This window comes from Phocoena sinus, chromosome 2 (genome assembly GCF_008692025.1).
Source record: "Phocoena sinus isolate mPhoSin1 chromosome 2, mPhoSin1.pri, whole genome shotgun sequence".
Taxonomy (NCBI): domain Eukaryota; kingdom Metazoa; phylum Chordata; class Mammalia; order Artiodactyla; family Phocoenidae; genus Phocoena; species Phocoena sinus.
In genome coordinates, this window is record NC_045764.1 from 166,078,993 (window position 1) to 166,100,707 (window position 21,715).

The 21,715-nt window shown below is 41.8% G+C and overlaps 1 protein-coding gene and 1 non-coding gene across 4 annotated transcripts in view; both read right to left on the reverse strand.

Moving 5' to 3' along the window:
- FBLN5 (fibulin 5) overlaps positions 1-21,715 on the reverse strand; it is an 82,123-nt gene that overhangs the window by 39,283 nt on the left and 21,125 nt on the right. The gene's annotated exons all lie outside the window — the stretch shown is intronic.
- LOC116750250 lies at positions 10,458-10,592 on the reverse strand. The gene has a single exon (XR_004348948.1). It is a non-coding gene; the product is annotated as a small nucleolar RNA SNORA1 (small nucleolar RNA).

A 21,715-nucleotide genomic window follows, 5' to 3' on the forward strand; every position in this document is an offset into this window, starting at 1 on the left:
GGCTAAACAATACACTACTAAAGAACCAAGAGATCACTTAAGAAGTCAAAGAGGAAATCGAAAAATACCTAGAAGCAAATGCCAATGAAACATGACAAACCAAAACCTACGGGATGCAGCAAAAGCAGTTCTAAGAGGGAATTTTATAGCAATACAATCCTACTTCAAGAAACAGAAGCATCTCAGATAAACAACCTAGCCTGACACCTAAAGCAATTAGAGAAAGAAGAACAAAAAACCCCCCAAAGTTAGCAGAAGGAAAGAAATCATAAAGATCAGATCAAAAATAAATGAAAAAGAAATGAAGGAAAGAATAGCAAAGATCAATAAAACTAAAAGCTGGTTCTTTGAGAAGATAAACAAAATTGATAAACCATTAGCTAGACTCATGAAGAAAAAGAGGGAGAAGGTTCAAATCAATAGAATTAGAAATGAAAAAGGGGAAGTAGTAACTGGCACTGCAGAAATACAAAGGATCATTAGAGATTACTACAAGCAACTCTATGCCAATAAAATGGACAATCTGGAAGAAATGGACAAATTCTTAGAAAAGCACAACCTTCCGAGACTGAACCAGGAAGAAATAGAAAATATAAACAGACCAATCACAAGCATCAAAATTGAAACTGTGATTAAAAATCTTCCAACAAACAAAAGCCCAGGACCAGATGGCTTCACAGGTGAATTCTATCAAATATTTAGAGAAGAGCTAACAGCTATCCTTCTCAAACTCTTCCAAAATATAGCAGAGGAAGGAACACTCCCAAACTCATTCTGTGAGGCCACCATCACCCTGATACCAAAACCAGACAAAGATGTCACAAAGAATACAGGCCAATATCACTGATGAACATAGATGCAAAAATCCTCAACAAAATACTAGAAAACAGAATCCAACAACACATTAAAAGGATCATACACCATGATCAAGTGGGGTTTATCCCAGGAATGCAAGGATTCTTCAATATATGCAAATCAATCAATGTGATATACCATATTAACAAATTGAAAGAGAAAAACCATATGATCATCTCAATAGATGCAGAAAAAGCTTTAGACAAAATTCAACACCTATTTATGATAAAAAAAAAAACCTCCAGAAAGTATGCATAGAGGGAACTTACCTCAACATAATAAAGGCCATATATGACAAGCCCACAGCCAACATTGTTCTCAGTGGTGAAAAACTGAAACCAGGGCTTCCCTGGTGGTGAAGTGGTTGAGAGTCTGCCTGCCGGTGTGGGGGACACGGGTTCAGGCCCTGATTTGGGAAGATCCCACATACCGTGGAGCAACTAGGCCCATGAGCCACACCTACGGCGCCTGTGTGTCTGGAGCCTGTGCTCCACAACAAGAGAGGCCACGACAGTGAATGGCCCTCACACCATGATGAAGAGTGGCCCCCCCTCGCTGCAACTGGAGATAGCCCTCGCACAGAAACGGAGACCCAACACACCCAAAAGTAAATAAATAAATTTATTTTTAAAAAAAAACCTGAAACCATTTCCTCTAAGATCAGGAACAAGACAAGGTTGTCCACTCTCACCACTATTATTCAACACAGTTTTGGAAGTTTTAGCCACAGCAATAAGAGAAGAAAAAGAAATGAAAGGAATCCAAATCAGAAAAGAAGAAGTAAAGCTGTCACCGTTTGCAGATGACATGATACTGTACATAGAGAATCCTAAAAATGCTACCAGAAAACTACTACAGCTAATCAATGATTTTGGTAAAGTAGCAGGATACAAAATTAACGCACAGAAATCTCTTGCGTTCCTCTACACTAATGATGAAAAATCTGAAAGAGAAATTAGGAAACACTTCCATTTACCACTGCAACAAAAAGAATAAAATACCTAGGAATAAACCTACCTAAGGAGACAACAGACCTATATGCAGAAAACTGTAAGACACTGATGAAAGAAATTAAAGATGATATAAATAGATGGAGAGATATACCATGTTCTTGGATTGGAAGAATCAACATTGTGAAAATGACTATACTACCCAAAGCAATCTACAGATTCAATGCAATCCCTATCAAACTACAAAAGGCGTTTTTCACAGAACTAGAACAAAAAATTTCACAATTTGTGTGGAAATACAAACGACCCCGAATAGCCAAAGCAATCTTGAGAAAGAAAAATGGATCTGGAGGAATCAGGCTCCTGGACTTCAGACTATACTACAAAGCTACAGCAATCAAGACAGTATGGGTCTGGCACAAAAACAGAAATATAGATCAATGGAACAGGATAGAAAGCCCAGAGATAAACCCACGCACATATGGTCACTTTATTTTTTATAAAGGAGGCAAGAATATACAATAGAGAAAAGACAGGCCTCTTCGATAAGTGGTGCTGGGAAAACTGGACAGCTACATATGAAAGAATGAAATTAGAACACTTCCTAACACCATACACAAAAATAAACCCAAAATGGATTAAAGCCCTAAATGTAAGACCAGACACTATAAAATTCTTAGAGGAAAACATAGGCAGAACACTCTATGGCATAAATCACAGCAAGATCCTTTTGATCCACCTCCTAGAGAAATGGAAATAAAAGCAAAAATAAACAAATGGGACCTAATGAAACTTCAAAGCTTTTGCACAGCAAAGGAAACCATAAACAAGACAAAAAGACAGCCCTCAGAATGGGAGAAAATATTTGCAAATGAAGCAACTGACAAAGGATTAATCTCCAAAATATATAAGCAGCTCAATATCCAGAAAACAAACAACCCAATCCAAAAATGGGCAGAAGATCTAAATCGACATTTTTCCAAAGAAGATACACAGATTGCCAACAAACACATGAAAGGATGCTCAGCATCACTAATCATTAGAGAAATACAAATCAAAACTACAATGAGGTATCACCTCACACCGGTCAGAATGGCCATCATCAAAAAATCTACAAACAATAAATGCTGGAGAGGGTGTGGAGAAAAGGGAACCCTCTTGCACTGTTGGTGGGAATGTAAATTCATACAGTCACTATGGAGAAAAGTATGGAGGTTCCTTAAAAAACTAAAAATAGAATTACCACATGACCCAGCAATCCCACTACTGGGCATATACCCTGAGAAAACCATAATTCAAAAATAGTCATGTACCACAATGTTCACTGCAGCTCTATTTACAATAGCCAGGACATGGAAGCAACCTAAGTGTCCATCGACAGATGAATGGATAAAGAAGATGTGGCACATATATGCAATGGAATATTACTGTCAATGGAATACAGTCTGTCATACAGAGGAGTGAAGGAAGTCAGAAAGAGAAACACAGATACCATATGCTAACACATATATATGGAATCTAAAAACAAAAAAAAATGGTTCTGAAGAACCTAGGGGCAGGACACAGATGTAGAGAATGGACTTGAGGACACAGGGAGGGGGAAGTGTAAGCTGGGACAAAGTGAGAGAGTGGCATGGACATATATACACTACCAAATGTAAAATAGATAGCTAGTGGGAAGCAGCCGCATAGCACAGGGAGATCAGCTCGGTGCTTTGTGACCACCTAGAGGGGTGGGAGGCCGACATAAGAGGGAGGAGATATTGGCATATATGTATACATATAGCTGATTCACTTTCTTATACAGCAGAAACTAACACAACATTGTAAAGCAATTATACTCCAATAAAGATGTTAAAAATAAAATGGTCAAAAAGAAAAAAAAAAGAATATAGATATTTCATCCTGAGACCAGCCCCCTCTGCTGGTCTCCTCTCCTGCCCCCCACCCTCTATGGTCCAAAGCTCCCTGCTCCTCATCACTAGCCGCTGGCCTCAGCACATCAGAGAATAACTGCTGAGGCTACAACTGAAGAGGAGGTGAAACTCCAGGGGATGGGAGGAAGAGGGGAAAAGCAGGTAGGGACCCTGAAGGTAGGGGAGAGGATGCCAGAGAGAGAGAGAGTCTGAGGGATACTGTCTGCTGGCTGAGGGGGCCACATGTCCTGAGAGTCTGGAAGTGAGGGCCCCACCCCAAACGGCACAGGACTGAAAGAGCCACACATGCTCCCCACCACTCTTTGGACTTGGTGAGAGTTGGATTGTATCACTTAAATCTAAAATAAATATTTGAACTGATTAAACACTTTTCAGGATTGCATGTTCATCTAGCTGATGGATTAGGGGCTGCCCTCTTCCATCCCCCACCCTGTGGTCACTAGCAGACATCTGGATTTCTCTAGGTCAGACGGCAGGGAGGTGAAGGAGCTACATGCAGGGCCAGCCAACTAGCTGACCTACCGACCAATCTAGCTCTCCCTCCCACCATGAAGAGCACAGCGCCCAAATCCCAGGGCCAAATAACACAGCTATTCAGGATTCATTTACACCACGCCCATTCACTGGGAGTCAACACTGTGGTAGGTACTAGGGATTCAAAGATAAATGACACGTGGGCCATGTTTGTTTACAGTCTAGCAGGCAACAGATAAGGGACCAGATAATCCCAATTCAGTACGCTAAGTGTCACCCAGAGAAAAGAATGAGGGCACTTCCAGGAAGAAGAGACTTTCTGGAATAGAAGATATTTGGGTGAATCTAGACAGATGATGTGGCAGAGCTGCCACAATTGGATACTGCCCTCCAGTATCCATTCTCCCAACTAAAGACTGAATTTTTCAGCTTCCCTTACAGTGAAGTGTAGCTATGTGACTAAATTCTGGCCAGTGGGATGTAAGTAAAATTAATGTGTTACAACTTCTGGGTCATGCTTTAAAAGAATGACTGTGTGGTTCCCTTGTCACTTCTCTCCTCCCTCTGGCTGGGATGTAGGTGTGATGGTGAGAGCTGGAGCAGCTATCTTGGATCCAGAGGTGAAAGCCACACATTGAGTTTGGTCTAGCCACCCTACCATCCCTGAACCACCTGCCTCTGGACTGTACCATGAGAGAGAATTTTAATTCTCTCCTATCTAAACCAGTGTGTTGAAGGTCTCTTTGCTATAGTAGCTTAGCTTGCACCCTAATACAAATGAGAAGGAGTTAGCCAAAACAAGTAGGTTGGGAGTGGCATGTGCAAGGGCACTGAGGCATGAGAGGCATAGCACATTCAGGGACCCAACAGCAGTTAACACAAGCAGACATATGTGGGTGAGTGAAGGGGAGGGAAGGAGGAATAGGAGCCCATTTGCAAAAGGATCATGTGCCAAGCTAAGGATGCTGGAGGAAGAAGAAGAGAAGGGGAGCAGAAAGAACAGGAAAGGGGAAAAGAAAAGAAAGAAATGACGAGATGATGAGGAGGGCAAAGGAGGAGAGAGGGAAAGATAAATCCAGTCCTCCTCTCCTGCATGTGGGAACTTGTACTGGTTCTTAGTCAACTCCCACAAAAGTCCTAGCCCTTTGCAGTTCTGCAGCAATTAGCATCAAGTTTTATGTCTTGATGAGCTGAGTTAGCTTTGATCAGAAAATTTTAATGTACATATTTTTTTTTAAGCCACAATAAGCTAAGCCCCCCCACCGCCCCGCCAAAAACAATTTAATTGCTGATGCTAAATAGTTGGGTCAAGAGTCTGCTCAGCTGGGTTCTTTATTTTCAACTGCATTCTTAATCAGGTTTTTTGATAAGCGTTAGTAGCAGTAGTGGAGGAAGTGCTAACAAAAAATAATGAAAACAAATGGCCCAATGTAACTCTCCCCATAACCACTGCATTTTTCCAGGTCCCTCTGCCACAGACTTCCTGGAAGTAGTTGTCTACAGTCGCTGCTCTGCCTCCAGACCTCCCACTCTCTCTTTAACCTGCTCCAATCAGACTTCCATCCTTTTGATTTTACTAAAGCCTCTCTGGTCAAGGTCACCAATGATTTCCACAAGGTCAAATCCAAAGGTTTAGTGTTTATCCTTCGTTACTTCTCAGCAGCATTTGGTGCAGTCACCCACTCCCTTCTTCTTTGAAGACTTTCTTCATTAGGCTTCCATGATCCCACTCTCCCCTGGTTTGGGGTCTTCCCTAAGTGTATCCTGGAAGTCAGTATGGGTGGGTCAGGACACATTATGGGTAGTCATTATGGGTGGGTGGTTACAGCATTATTCATAGTATCCAAGAAGTGGAAGCAACCCTACTGTCCATTGATGGATGAATGAACAAACAAAATGTAGTCTACACATACAATGGACTATTACTCAGCATTAAAAGGAAAGAAGTTCTGACACGCGCCACAACATGAAAGACCCTTGAAGACATTATACTAAGTGAAATAAGCCAGTCACAAAAACACACCCATTGATGATTCCACTTATATGAAGTATCTAAATGTAGTCTAATTCATAGAAAACAGAAGGCAGAATGGTGGTTACCAGGGGTTGAGGGGAGCGGGAAAAAGGGAGTTAGTGTTTAAGGGGTATAGAGTTCTAGATTTGCAAGATGAAAAAGTTCTGGCGTTCTGTTTCACAACAATATGAATATACTTAACACCATTCAACTATACACTTAAAAATGGTTAAGATGGTAAATTTCATGTTATGTATTTTTACCCCAATAAAGGTAATATCTGTAAATCAAAGCATATGCATTGAATTCCATTCTAAATTTTTCCTACCTGAAGACATACTTGACCTGTGATCTGAAATAAAATCCCAGAGAATACGCATGTGGCAGCACCCTGTGCTTCTGAGGAGCTTAACCCTCTGCCCAAACAGCTCGCATCTCCTTTGCAGCTCCCTTCTCCACAACGGAATTAAGACTTGAGTGTCCCTGGAAGGGAGTAGAGAATCAGGAGAACAAGCATGGAGGGGGAGAAAGATGAAGGCATAGAGAGATGGGGAGGGAAGTAGGGAAGCAGGAATAAAGAGGTCTGGACTACGATGTGGGGCATCTCATACTTCTGTGAACTAGGTGTAAAGGACAACAGAGGTTGGTGAGAATATGGGCTTTGGAGTCAGACCTGTTTCAAATCCTGCCACCGCCAGTTTTTTAGCTGTGTGATTTTTTTTTTAACATCTTTATTGGAGTATAATTGCTTTACAATGGTGTGTTAGTTTCTGCTTTATAACAAAGTGAATCAGTTATACATATACATATGTTCCCATATCTCTTCCCTCTTGCGTCTCCCTCCCTCCCACCCTCCCTATCCCACCCCTCTAGGTGGTCACAAACCACCGAGCTGATCTCCCTGTAGCTGTGTGATTTTAAACAAGTCTTTTTCTTGTTTTTTGTTTATTTGTTAGTCCCTAAAAGCCTTGGTTTCCTCATTTGTAAAAGGATCTAGTGATGGTACATTACTCAAGGGGTTTTGTGAGGCTCCTATGTAAGTAAAACCTGTAAATCAGTGCCCGACACAGAAATGGCCCTCAGTCAAGGTTGATTGCTCCAGCTTCATGTCAGAAAGTAGGAGGAAGAAGAAGGGGAGGAGAGGGATGGGAGAAGGAGGGAAGCCCACCTCCTAAAAGAAGAGAAAAAACTAGGAATTCAAAGCCAGGTCCCGGTCCAGAACTTCCCACTAGCTCAATGATGGCCCCAAGGCAAGTTCTTCTCAGCCTGTTTCCTCCTCTGAAAAACAAGGTCTGAGGTCCCCTCCATCTGGAAAGGTTGATAAATCTGGGTCCTCTCTGCTCCAGACGAGTTTCCTACTCTCATCACTCACTGTCTATACCTCTTACCTATGCAGGGCTGCAGAGGCCCTCTGGAGGACGCAAGAGGAAAAGGCATAAACGTGGCCAGGAGCTGCTCACAATTTGACTCAGCATACAAAATGAGGACATGACCTTGTAGAACAGACTATTACAAAGTAGGGAGAAAACGTAGGGTAAGAGAGTAGCCTGAATGGGGAAGGGCTTCTTATCTGATGCTCTTGGTGAGCACAACTGAGTTATATCTTCTACTTTCTGTTTGGCCCCATGTCGAGTGTCTATCACAATATATAAACATTATTATCATGCATGACTATTGTTATAGCATATGAACATTATCATAATATGATGCAAATATTGTTACAATATACGAATGCTCATGTAATGTATAAACATTGCCATCTTTCCTGAGATTTACCCTGAAATAAGGATGTTCTCATATTTCCCTTCGGACCTCTTTCAAGACCTGCTGAATAGGCATCTTCAAAAGGCCTTTCTCAGGGGCTTAGGAAAAGACAGAGAAGCTATTAATTAATTATTTTCTCCTTCATATGCCAGCTTCACTACTAACTAGGTTTATGTCAGTTTTCCCTTTTTTTTAAATGGGGGTATCATGCCTAATTACTTTCAGGGACTCCATGAGATAGGAGTTTCCTTTGGAGGAAATGCCACCTTACACATATTTTAAACTATTACCATTATAGAAGAAATGTTTTTCTCCAGAAATACGTGCAAAGCAATTATCTAATTCTATTACACTTAAGACTGGGCCTGATAGTCTCACACTATCAGTTTTGCAAGCAACCTCTCACCCAGCCACTCAGTGTCTGCTTCTGAGGCCAAAGGAGGAGGGTGTGAGCAGGACAGAAGACAATTTTGGCGGGCCATTATATTCCTAGTGTGCATTTGCAAGCGTATTTTGGAATAAGATGTAGCTGGCAGGATTGGACATCTTGGCTGAGGATAAAGAGATAATTCCTCTAATGCCTGGTCACTAGACAGTGATTCATCTGTCATTCATTAGATCGGCATTTACCAAACAACTTCCACATTCTTGGCATTATGCTAGGTATTGTGGATACAAAGTGAATAAATCATGTTCCAGACAAATTTCACAGAATCAGTAATACACAAATCATATTCCCTGATGACAATGCAATTAAGTAGAAATCAACAACAACAAAAAAGATAAACCCCCATAAATATGTAAAATTTAAAAACTCATCACTAAATAAATCATGGACCACAAGAAGTGGTCACAATAAATCAGAAAATCCTTAGAACTTAATAGCAATGAAAACACTACGTATCCAAATTTGCAAAACACAAAGAAAAATATATAGTCTTAAATATTAGGAAAGAAGAAAGGTTTAAAATTAATGACTAAGCATCCAGCATAAGAAATTAGAAAAGGAACAAAGAAATCCAAAGGAAAACAAAATTAGAAAGAAGATAATAAAGATAAGAGCAGAAATTAATGAAATAAAAAGCAAAAAGTAAAAAAAATAAAGATCAACAAAGCCAAAAACTGGTTCTTCGAAATGACTAATAAAATAGATATGACTTTAGCATATTTTTAAAGAGCACAAAAATATTAGGAATGAGAATAGCAATAGAACTACAGATTCAGTAGAGATTTAAAAGATAATGCAAAGAATGCTATGAAAAAGTTCATGCAAATTAATTTGAAAACTTAAATGGACAAATTCCAAGAAAAATATAACTTTGCAAAACTGACTTAAGAAGGAGTAAAAAGTCCTAACAGTCCATAACTGTTAAAGAAATTATATCAGTAGCTAAAAATCTTCTCTCTCTCTCTGTCTGTCTGTCTGTCTGTCTGTCTCTCTCTCTCTCTCTCTCTCTCACACACACACACACACACACACAAAATCAGACCTCAATGATCTTACAGAAAGATTACAATAAACTTTCCATGAAATAGATAATTCTAGCCTTCCAGAGAATAGAAAAGGAAGAATATCTCACTGTATCAAGCTAATATGTTGATACCAAACCCAGCAAGAGTAATTTTAAAAAAGAAAAGTGACATGTCATTTTAATATATAAACAGTGATGAAAAAATCCTAAACAAAATATGAGCCAAACAAATCCAGCAGTTTACTTTAAACAAATTATACTATATCATGACTAAGTCGGTCATACTAGGAATGAATGAAAGGTGGTTTAATAAGAAAATCCATCATTGTAATTCCCCAAAAAAGCAGATTTTAAAGCCTATAATTATCTCATAGTTGTAAAAAAGCATTTGATAAAATTCAATACCCATTAATTATTAAAAAAAAAAGAAAACTCAGCAAAACTCATTCTTAGTGAGGAAACATTAGACACAGTCTTTTTACCACCAGGAAAGAGACAAGGCTTCCACTGTCAACACCTATATTCAACATATTTCTATAGGTACCAGCCAGTGCTATAAGACATGAAAAATAAATAAAGGGTATAAAAATTAGAGAAGAAAAGAAACAAAATTCTCATTATTCACAGACAGTGTGTTTGTCAGAATCACCCAAAAGACTCTACAAAGTATTGGAAAGAATATGAGAATTTCACAAGCTATCTAGATATAAGCTCAATATATTAAAATAAGTTGTGTTTCTATATACTAGCAACAAAAGAAACACTGAATTTTTAAAGATATCATAAAGATAGCAAAATATATATATATATATATATATATATATACACACTTCCTAGGAATGAATCTAGACAAAGATGTGTAAAAAGGGAAGAGATTTAATGTCCATGGATAAAAAGATTCAATAAAATGAAGATGTCGGTTCTCTTCAAATTTATCGAAAAACTCACCGAATTGCAACCAAAATTTCAACAAGTTTTTTCTTTAAAAAAAAAAAGTTACATGTCTCACTGTCACCATTGCAATAATATTACAGTGATGGAAGCAAAACCTGTGTTCTCAGTGTAGCCACATTAACAATTTATGGGCCCCATGAACAACAGTGCCCATTTTCAATAGAATGAGGCTCCAACAATTTTTTTTTTTAAGGCACTTGGCCCAAGAATAGCCAAGACACTCCTGAAAAAGAAAGTAAAAGGAGTCTGTCTTATTAGATAGGAAGACTTATTAATGAGCTATAATAATAAACACTGAGTAGTATTGGTGCAAAAACTAACAATGGAAAAGAGTAGCAAGAACACAGATACAACACAGGTGTAGACACTTGATAAGTAAATGAGGGGACATTACAGAGCAATGGGGAGGGGAGGAGCTACTCAATAAAGGGTGTTAGGGTAGGTGATTATCCATATGGAGAAAAGTGAAACTGGATCTATACTTTTCACCATATACACTAATAAATTCCAAATAGATTCAGGAGTTATATGTGAAAAGCAAACTCTTAAAACTTTTAAAAGACAATATAAGAAAACATATTTATGATCTTAGGGTAGCAAAGGATTTTTCAAGCAAGCCTCCACAAAAACATTCAACTACATTAAAATTGGGAATGTCTGTAACTCAAAAAACACCATGAAGATATTGAAAAGATAAGCCATAAATTGGGAGAAGATATTTGCAACCCATACAATTGAAAAGGATTAGTATCTAGATATATAAAGAAATTTCTACAAATCACAAGTACAAAAAGGACAGAAAATTCAATAGGAAAACAGGCAAAAGATACGATCAGACAATTTCACAAAAGAGGAAACACACGTGGCCAATAAATATATTAAAATATGATTATCCTCATTAGTAACCTGGGAAATGCAATTAAGAACACGAAAACTACCATTTTACAACTACTGGATTGGCAAAAAATTAAGAAGTCTATCAATACCAAGTGTTGGTGAGACTGAAGCGCAAGAGAAAACCTTAATCACTGCTTAGTGTGTAAACCAGTATAACTATTTTGGGAAACAACAAAGCATTGGTTTGTAAAGTTGAAATTTCCATCCCTTACAGCACAGGTGTATAGCGCTCAGAAGAATGTTCATAGCATCATCCTTTGTAATAACAGAAAACTAAGAACAACCCAAATGTCTTCTAATGAAAGAATTAATTAATAAACTGTGATACAGTAGAGTCTCATTGTGGAAAAGTATACAAAAGCAAAAAATAAACTGCAGCTACACACAACAACATGGATGGGAATCTTAGAAATATAACATTGAACGAAATAAGCAAGTCTCAGAAGACCTTGAAAGGAGATACAAGGTGTGATGGTGGAGAAGCCCACAGGTTCTTAGGTTGGGTGCTGGGTTCTCCCATATGCATAGTTAATAAACATCTGGCTTACATATGTTACATATAATTTTGTGTGTATATAAAATATTGCATAAGTCCTTTCCCAGTTTAGTTCACGGTTTACTGAGACAGCATGACAACAAGTACACGGCATTCTGATAAATATAATGGAGCAAGTTATTTTAATGCTCTGGAAACAATTCTGCAGATTTTATAGGTATTAAAGTCTCTACTGCATCACTAATAATGCTGTGAGGTAGGCAGGTCAGGAATTGTTATCCCCATTTTACAGAAGAGAAAACTGAGATTCAGAGAGTTTAAGACACATATTCAAGGTCACACAGCTAGTGAAGGGCAGAACTGGAATCATGTCCAGATATCCTGGCCCTGGCCCTGAGGTCTTCCTATGGATGCTTCTCCATTAAACACTCGGAGGGAATATTCTAGTCTATTTCTGACATCTCAGTACTATGCCCTGAGCATAACTATGGTCCTTTTCCAGAAAAGCATTATTCAATTTCTTCAGATTTTCTTTCTTGGTCATGGAGCAGTGGTGCATCCCTGGGCCATCATTCCAGTTCAAAAGTTCTTAGAAGCTCTCCGTACTTTGTAAGTGACCAGTGGGGGCTTTTCTTTAAGGGCAGAAGGTAATTCCTGTCATGAAGTATGTCTTAGGGAACATATGGCTACATATAGCTATGCAACTTACTTATTTTAACATCACGTGCTTTATATATAGTCTTTTAATCCTCGCGGAAAAACTTATGAGATAGGTATTATCCTCATTTTATAGATAAGAAAACCAAGGCCATTGCCAAGATTTACTATGATAAGGGGCCAGGAGATAAAAGAATGACCAACAGCTCTGCACATGTGAGTGTTGGCAGTTACCGTACATGACCAATTAACGTATCACCGCCATTAAAATAAAAATGGAATCAGAGACACACAGGTGCTTTGATGTGGGATGGTGAAGATGATGACGATGATGATGATGGCTATACACAGTACTAATCTACCATTCTTTGTTTTTTTTTATTTTTTGTTTTTCCTAAGGGCAGGATAAGAAAGACAATAGCACAAGTGATTCAAGTGAGGTACTAGGCATTTCTTCTTGACTCAAAGAATTATAACAGCCTGATATTTCTATAAAGAGACTTCATGGTATTATCTCCCTGACAATTTTTAATGAACAAGAGAGTTCGCTGTCTCTGAGGGACAGTGTGGATAGCTGCCTACATGAGGACAGATGGGTAGCATAAATAACAGTTCCGGGCCCCTGCCTTCTTTACTGGTGACCATCCCCCAGTGTCCCAGAAGAGTGCATGTATGAAGGACACTGAATCAGCTGGGGAGCGCATTCTCCATTATCTGTCACTGTTGGCTCAGAACAAACTAGAGTCCTTCCATTTCCTCTGTTTCCACGTGGAAGCCGGAATGCCAGGTATAGCTCTTGCCCACTCAACATCCAAACTCCCTTCAGGAGGTAATAGCATTCCGATTTTCCTTTGAGAAACCATCTTTCCTCACCTTTAGTGTGGAAAGTGTGTTCCAGATAGCTTTACATCCACTGCTGGCTCCGGCATTGGACCTGTGATGCAGGTTTGGTAAATCAAAACCCGACATGTTTCTGGTCACAGCGATGAGTTTAGGAATGGGCATGTGACCCAAACTAGCTAACAGAGTCTGACTTTATCCTTTTAAAAGAGCTCTAAAGATTGAGGCAATCTCTCTGTGTTGCTAACCTGGTAAGAGAAAAGCCTGCAGCTGCCAGGGGCTACCTCTTGAGAGAGCCTGCCCTGAGAATGAAGAAGCCTTTGTATTGGAGACAGGAGATGGAGAGAGAAAAAAACCAAGTCCGTATGATATGATCCAGTCATCCAGGGCTCATTCTACTCGTGGACTTCTCAGTTATGAAAAAATAAATTATGTGGTCATGCAGTTGTGTTTGTGTTGTTGTTGTTTTATTTATTTTTTTGCTTAAGCAACTCTGAGCTGGGTTTCTGTTACTTGCAACCACAAGAGTCCAGCTGATTAATACATTGAATGTAATCAAATTTCCCTACAACTTTACTGAACCACAGAGTCCTAATATTGGCATTCATTTTGTCCAAAGACAGAGCACCAAGAGTAATAAGTGAATGTGTTTCCTTTTAAAAGGTAAATATTGAGAAACCTGCTCTGTGATCCTAGAAATCTCTGCAGAATACATCAGTCTAAAGCAGTTCTCCCCAACCATTTCCATTTGGGGGCACACACAGAAAATTCTAGAAGTGTGTAAGGCACAATGGAGAAAGCAAAGGCAACTGGCCCAAGGACTCAAGCATCCCAAGCCCTTGCCAACCATCCCAAGAGCTGAAGGGACCAATCCCCAGGCACATCTACCTCCCAGGGACCAGGTGGGAAGCTTTACTAGAAGAAAGTAAAGGTAGGAGGTGAGGGAAAGTAAAGGTAGGGATTTCAGAGCAAATCCTCAAATGAGTCTTCTCTTAACAACACGGGTGACCTGCCTTATCTAACAGTACATTCCTCATCCCGCATACACCATTCTGAAACAAAGTGATTTTCAATTATTAGCATTGTTCTTCAAAATCAGCCTGCCAAAACCCAGCTGTTTCCGCACAGTCAGGCTTTCTGGGCTGTGTGGCTCTGCATTCGTGGGAAGGACCCTCGCTCTGATGAAACTGCTTCTGCTCTCTACATCAGACCCAGACGTTCAGCCAAGAAACAAGGGGACAGAAGGTCACTGGACTGGGGGTGGAAGGCGGAGTATCCATAGAGCCGGGCCAAAAGAATGCCATTATTCAAGAAATGATTGAAGAGTTTCTTCAAGACTGGCCAGAGGAGTCATCGTCTTTGAACTCTGGGGGTTTAAGAACGCTGAGCACCCAGTTGGCAGAGTCTTCCGTTGACCCTTTAGGTCAAACAAGGTTAGAAGGGTGGAAGGAGCTTCTTTTCTTTATAAATCCAGGAGCTCGACTTTGTCTGCGAGTGCAAAGACTCTAAGGAAAGGCACGTTGCTGTTTTATTAATAGCTGCATCTTCCTGTTTATCCAGCACTTATTACCCAACTTTCTTGGACAGCCGGCCCGTCAACAGGCCAACAAATATTATCAAACCTGCTCTATATGCAAGACAGGAGGCAGGGGATATGAGAGAGACACAAAGATGCCTAAAACATGTGGCTTCAATAAGTCAGGAGCATAGACACATTTCTAATTAAGTCTAAGGTAGATGATGATAAATGCCCCAATAGAGGTACCAGCTAAGTGTTTGGAGAACTCAAGGGGAGGTGGGGAGGGAGTCCAATGGGCTTGGACGGGGTGGTAATGATCTAAGAAGGCTTCCTAGGGGAAATCACCTAAGGCCTGGGTCATTAAAGATAAGAGCAAAAAATGGCATTCCCAGTGGCTTCTCATGTCACATGGGTCCCCCTCCCGGAGGAAAAGGGACTGTGTCTTGTGTTTTGGGCTGAATTGTGTCCCCCCAGAATTCATATGTTGAAGTCAGATTGTGTCCCTTAAAATTCATATGTTGACGTTTTAACCCCCAGTACCTCAGAAGGTGACTGTCTCTGAAGATAGTGTCTTTAAAAGTGATTAAGTTAAACTGAAGTCATTAGGGTGGATCTTAACCCAATGTGACTGGCATCCTCATAAGATGGGGGAGTTTGGACACAGAGATACACATAGAAGGAAGACGATGTGAAGGTGACTTTTTATAAGCCAAGGAGAGAAGCCTAGAACAGACCCCTCCCTTGAGGCCCTCAGCAGGATCCAACTCTGCCTACACCTTGATCTTGGACTTCCAGTCTTTGGAACTGTGAGAAAATAGATGTCTGTTGTCCTAGCTCCCTAGTCTGTGGTACTTGTTATGGCAACCCGAGTACACTCAGACTTTCTGTGTGCTTCGCCCTGGCCCTGAACACCTCCCACCCTGGAGACGTCACTGGCTTGCCCTCCTCCCTCCCCCACCTGGTCTCAGGGTTCTTAGCATGGCTGTGGCTCGCTGGGCTCAACTCTGGAACCACACACATTCTTCCTCATGGTCAGTAGGCTGCCCTGGAACGCGATCCTGGCGATCCTGTCCTCCTCATGAGAGCTAAAAGCCAAGTCACACTATCTCCTACTGTCTTAATCGCTTTCTATTTTATTAACCCTTCTGTGATTCGTCCACTTCTGAAGTACCAGGGTCTCCTGTCTCCTTTTAATTATTTTTTCATCTTCAGAGGGAGATCATGCTAACAGCCACACTTGTTCCATTTACAACTCTTTATGGAGCTTGAACGTGGAAAGAACAGAGCTGTATGACTTACAAAGTGGATTTGGCTTGGCCATGCAGCTGGGCTGGGAGAGAATTCTTGTGAAACCAAACTCTAGTGAAAGGAGCTGAGGCCGATGCAATGAGCCTACTTTAGAAAGACAGTTCAGTTTAATGTCCTGACTCACCTTATCCTGACAAACACTAGCATGACCAAACTGCTTAGAATATAAAAGTTAACACGGGCACCAGAATCAGAGCTCCCGCCATTGTCTGCCTGAGAGCCTGTGTTGTTCATTTGTTGTCCCCACAATGAGTGAGTGCACCTAACTATTCCTACAGATCACGCTCCTCTGTGAGGCCCACGGAGAAGAAGGCACCTGTTCAAGGTCACTCAGCTTCCAAACGCAGTCTCTTTCCACAGCACAACACAGTTCCCTGGGATTAGGAGTCCTGCGACTTTGGGCTTTATCCCAGCTCTGCAAATGACAGGCAAGGTGACGCTGGACAGATTATTTCCCATCCCTGGTCTCCAGATTCCCAACTCAACTATGACCGTCCCGTCTCTGGGTAGACTTCCTTGACTCTCTTGGGCAGAGTTAGTTGTCCCCACAATAGTTATTCCAGGGCAGCCATGTGGTGGTCTCCAAAAGAGTTGGCAACCCCCCATCCCGGGGATACACACACACACACACACACAGACACACACACACACACACACACACACACGCACACACTCCATTTCCCTTGGGTCCTCAAAGGAGCCCCGCCCCCAACTAAAGGACAAAGCTTGGCCCTAGCCCACCCTCAGCACTCCCCCAGCCACAGTGCTACCTTGGGAGGATCCATAAACACCTCAGACTTCATCTTCAACTCCCCTTAGACAGGGAAGATCAAATTTTACATTTAAAACCCAATTCCAAATGTAAAATAGATAGCTAGTGGGAAGCAGCCGCATAGCACAGGGAGCTCAGCTTGGTGCTTTGTGACCACCTAGAGGGGTGGGGTAGGGAGGGTGGGAGGGAGACACAAGAGGGAGGAGATATGGGGATATATGTATTTGTATAACTGATTCATTTCGTTATAAAGCAGAAACTAACACACCATTGTAAAGCAATTATACTCCAATAAAACTTAAAAATAAAATAAAATGCACTAGTGGAAAAAAAAAACCCAATTCCAGTCTGGCAAATCTCAACTTTGTTCTTTTGAAACCTCAGGATAGGAGAGGCGTCAGACACTTGAGGGTTCTGAAAGTACCACTTTGGGAGTTAGGATAAGTGTTCTACGCAAGCCAGTCATAAAATTCTAATTCATTTACCCAGAAAGTTCCCAAGAGGTTTACAGCTGTGGCATCGGGGCTGGGTTGCAGTTTGTTTGAACAAAGTGCTGACAAGCCCAAGATCAAGGTTTCTTCCCTTAGTGCCAATCTGCTCGTCACAAAGGGAAAACCCTGAGTCATAGTCCCAACCTGTATTCTCCCTCCCACCCCAATCGCAGCTAGCTCACCTGTAATTTGTCAAAGGGGGAAGAGTGAGGATGTGTGGGCTCTTCCCCACCTGCTGACAGGGGAGGTGATTAGCAAGGTTTAAGTACAGCACAGAGACATGGCAGACTCAGGGAGCCACACTTGGCCGGATGCCCTATGGCTTCGTTGGATTTTGGACAACCCTCCTTGAACCCAGACAGCGCAATTCATTGGAATTTTATAAAAATTGTCCATGAAATCTATACATAAATTTAATAATGACCCTTAGAACAACAAACTAGTGAACATAACAAAAAGAGAAACAGACGCACAGAGATAAAGAGTAAACTAGTGGTTACCAGTGGGGAGAGGGAAGGGTGAGGGCAAGATAGGGATAGGGGATCAAGAGGTACAAACTATTATGTATAAAATAAACTATAAAAATATATTGTACAACACAGGGAATATAGCCAATATTTTATAATAATTATAAATGGAGTAAACCTTTAAAGTTGTGAATCACTGTGTTGTACGCCTGTAACATATAATTTTGCACATCAACTATACTTCAATAAAAAAAAGTAATAATAATGACCCTTAGAAAAAACATGAGTGCGAAAAAAGTTAAAGAAAAAGGTAACGGGGAGAAGAGATCAGACCAAATAACTCCCGGGGTTTCTGTCAACGTTTGACCTTCCTTCTTAGGTGTGGGACGATTATAAAGCAAGGAGTCCGACTGAGTCTTCAGTCAATACTCATTTGACAAATACAAATGATGGACCAGGCACTAGGGATAGAGCAGAAACAAGATAAGAGATGGAATAGACAATAAACAAATAAGTACAGCCAAGATATGGAAACAACCCACATGTCCATCTGTGGATGAATGGATAAAGAAAAGGTGGTATATACATAATATAGAATATTATTCAGCCATAAAAAAGGGAAATCTTGGGCTTCCCCAGTGGCTAAGAATCCACCTGCCAGTGCAGGGGACACGGGTTTGAGCCCTGGTTCAGGAAGATCCCACATTCCGCAGAGCAACGAAGTCCGTGTGCCACAACTACTAAGCCTGCTCTCTAGACCCGTGAGCCATGACTACTGAGCTCACGTGCCACAATTACTGAAGCCTCCACGCCTAGAGCCCGTGCTCCGCAACAAGAGAAGCCACCGCTGTGAGAAGCCTGCGCACTGCAATGAAGAGTAGCCCCCGCTCGCAGCAACTAAAAGAAAGCCCGTGCCCAGCAACGAGGACCCAACGCAGCCAAAAATAAATAAATAAAACAAATAAATAAATAAATAAAAAAGTGGGGGGAATCTTTCTATTTGCTACAACATGGATGGACCTTGAGGGCATTATGCTAAATGAAATAAGTCAGAGAAAGACCAGTTCCTCAGACCTCACTTATATTGGACTCTTAAGGGAAAAAAAGCTCATAGATACAGAGAACAGATTGGTGGTTGCCAGAGGTAGGGGGTAGGGGTGGACAAAATGGGTGAAGTGAGTCAAAAGGTACAAATACCCAGTTATAAAATAAATAAGTCATAGGGATGTAACATACCTCATGGTGACTATAGTTAATAATACTGTATTTCCTGTTTGAACGTTGTTGAGAGTAGATCTTAAAAGTTCTCATCACAAGAAAAAAAATTTTTTTAACTATGTATGGTGATGGATGTTAACTAGACTTATTGTGGGGATACGACATATACATTGAATCATTATACTGTATACCTGAAACTAATATAACGTTACATGTCAATTATGCCTCAATAAAACTATTTAATTAAAAGATAGTCATTGGGCTTCCCTGGTGGCGCAGTGGTTGAGAGTCTGCCTACCGATGCGGGGGACACGGATTCGTGCCCCGGTCTGGAAGGATCCCACATGCCGCGGAGCGCCTGGGCCCGTGAGCCATGGCCGCTGAGCCTGCGCGTCCGGAGGCTGTGCTCCGCAACGGGAGAGGCCACATCAATCAGCGGTTCTCAAAGTAAGGTCCCGGACCAGAAGGATTAGCACCACTTGAAGGCCCAGGCCTCACCCCAGACCTACTGAATCAGAAATTCTGCGGGCGGGAGCCAGCAATCTGTGTTTGAAGCCCTCCAGATGATTTTACAGACTCTCAAGTTTGGGACAAGTAATAATGATACGAGCTGTGACGGAGAATGATTGCAGGGTGACTTTGGACAGGTTGGTCAGGGACAGGCTCTTTAAGAAGGTATCATCTACTGAGCTGAAGCCTCAAGGAGGAGAATGAACCAGAAAGAGTTCCAAACAGAGGGACTTGAAAGTGCAAAGGCCCTGGGGTGGGGATGCTCTGTTTGAGAAGACAAAGGAGGCCAGTGTAGCCTGTGATCAGTAAAGAGCATCTGGCCCATCTTACGGGAGGAGGAGGGTCTGAAAGTCAGCAAGTTTACACTCTGGTCGACCTCTCCCACGGATAAACTGTGGGATATTGGGACAGTCACAGAGCCCTTCCAAGTATTCTCTAAAATGGGGAAAACGATCCTGAGCCTGCCTACTGGGCTGTCTGAGAATTCAGTAGATGCGAAAGCATTTGGAAAAGCGAGAGGCAATGTTCAAATGGGAATTATTATAATTAAGTGAGTCCCTTAAGGATGTAACTATAGGATCCAGCTTCCCACAGTGAGTAGCCATCAGACCACAGGCCAGCACCACCTGGTCCTGGGCCAGCTCCTGCTCTCTAGAGCTAAATGAGATTGAGACGATCCTTTAAAAAGGGTCTGTTTAGAAGGTCTGAGGTGCGGGATTTCCTAGAAAGGTCTGATTGTGGAACTCTTACATTCTTAGCCCATTGGTCAATCTAAGAAGATGCTTGGCTTTGCGAGGAATTTGTGTTTTGCTCCGGCTGCTTGCAAATTCTCCCCAGGTGTTATAAAGGCAACGCCAGATTTCTTACAGGACCAGGCCATGTGCTATCATCACAGTCAGAGCTAATTTCATCACCATCCACTGATGCCCCTTTCCTGGAGGGACTCAAAAAAGGGCTCATCTCTGCCTCAAGCTTAAAAGAAGGCTCCAAGCAGGACTCTTAGAGAGCATGGAGGTGATATCCTTAGAGGCGGTCCAATCATTACTCTTATAGACTTAATGCAAAATCACTGCCTCCAGTGAAAAGATACTATCTCTAGAATCTACCTGCCTCCGGAATGTACCCTCACCTAGTAGTCACAAGCATGTTCCACATCCTGAGTGGTCAGGGCTGCAGGGAGCCTTGGAGACTGTGGTTCGGCCCCTCTTGTATAGATGGGGAAATGGAGCCCCGAAAGAGAGGGAAAAGGAGCCACGACCCCCTCACTGAGTTTGTTGCAGTGATGAGATTAAATCATGACCCCAGTCGTGATTTAATTCCTGGGCTCCTAAACCAGGAATCTTCTTCAAACAGATGTCAAGATACCACTTAAAAACCAGTGTTTACAGAACAGAGTCCAAGAGATTGGCATGGCATTCAAGGCCATGCCAAGTTCCTTAGCCTCATCTCTCACTCTACGGCTGCCCCAACCCCACTCCGTGTCCATGCTGCAGCCGTGCACTGGCTGTCGTAAATGGGCAGGTGACCAATGGGCTCACGACCAAGGCTGGTCCTCACCAGCAGTCCTCAATGTGCCGTGAAGCTTCTGGCCTCCATGTCTTTGCCCAGGCTGTTCCCTCAACCCAGAAAGCCCTTCACCATCTCCCACATGAAAATTCTACTCAAGCCTCCAAACATCGACTTAGAGGCCATCATATCCATTGCCAGAGCAGAATCCCTATCCCTTGCGGGCACCCCTACAGCACCCAGCTATACTGCTCTCACCACCCCTCACACTCCGGCTCATGTAAAGACACTGATGAGTTACGGGCACCCACCCTTCCCCCACTCCCACTCACATCTGCTCAGCTGTGAGATCCTGAAGGCAGGGACCAACTCTTATTCATCTTTAGATCCCCTCCCAGCACTTGGCAGTGTCTGACACAGAGACGTGCTCAGTGAATACGTGTATAATCAAATGGATGCACAGATGTGTAACACCTGTCCTTATGGAAGGATTCTGTGATCACTCCAGCCAGGGCCAACAGAGAGCCTCGTACCTGCTTTGGCTGCTGTCCCATTACCTTGGGCTATAACTATGTATGTGTTGGGCTCCCTACGTCCTACCAACCTACCTCAAC